A 520-nucleotide genomic window follows, 5' to 3' on the forward strand; every position below is an offset into this window, starting at 1 on the left:
TAGTAAGAGTAGATCGGGTATCAGATGGAAATATGTTTTAGTGAAATAAGTTGGATTTAATTATGTTATGTTTAGGTTTCAGGCTAGCAGGAATAGAGTTAAACGAACGAAATATTAGTTATGATATTGACGATGAAAGTTATGGTAATAATAAATGATATAATAAATGTGATAAGGATAATATTAGTTCTTCTAATGCTGTCACTAATAGCAGTGATGATAGCAAAGATGATATTGATTATGGTGATAATAAATAGTATAACAACAACAATTATTGTTATATCAGCCAGGATTCTAATAGAATATAAATAAAGCATTCATAGTAAGAATGATTTTTGGAATTTAAGAATGTTTATACGCGTTCATGATAATGATATTGCAATCTCCAATTAAAGCAAAAAGATAAATAAGACGTAAACGACAAGAAAAAGCAACATTAAATGGAAAGGAAAAGGGAATCTCGAACTTTTAGCGAAGGTAAACACCAGCATTTACCTGGACCATTAAGTAATTAGACCAG

At 29.0% G+C, this 520-nt stretch overlaps 1 protein-coding gene across 1 annotated transcript in view; it reads right to left on the reverse strand.

Annotated features, from left to right (window-relative positions):
• Positions 1-520, reverse strand: part of LOC119591164 — a 40,046-nt gene that overhangs the window by 13,344 nt on the left and 26,182 nt on the right. The window lies entirely within an intron of this gene.

This window comes from Penaeus monodon, chromosome 28 (assembly GCF_015228065.2).
Source record: "Penaeus monodon isolate SGIC_2016 chromosome 28, NSTDA_Pmon_1, whole genome shotgun sequence".
In the NCBI taxonomy this organism is placed as follows: domain Eukaryota; kingdom Metazoa; phylum Arthropoda; class Malacostraca; order Decapoda; family Penaeidae; genus Penaeus; species Penaeus monodon.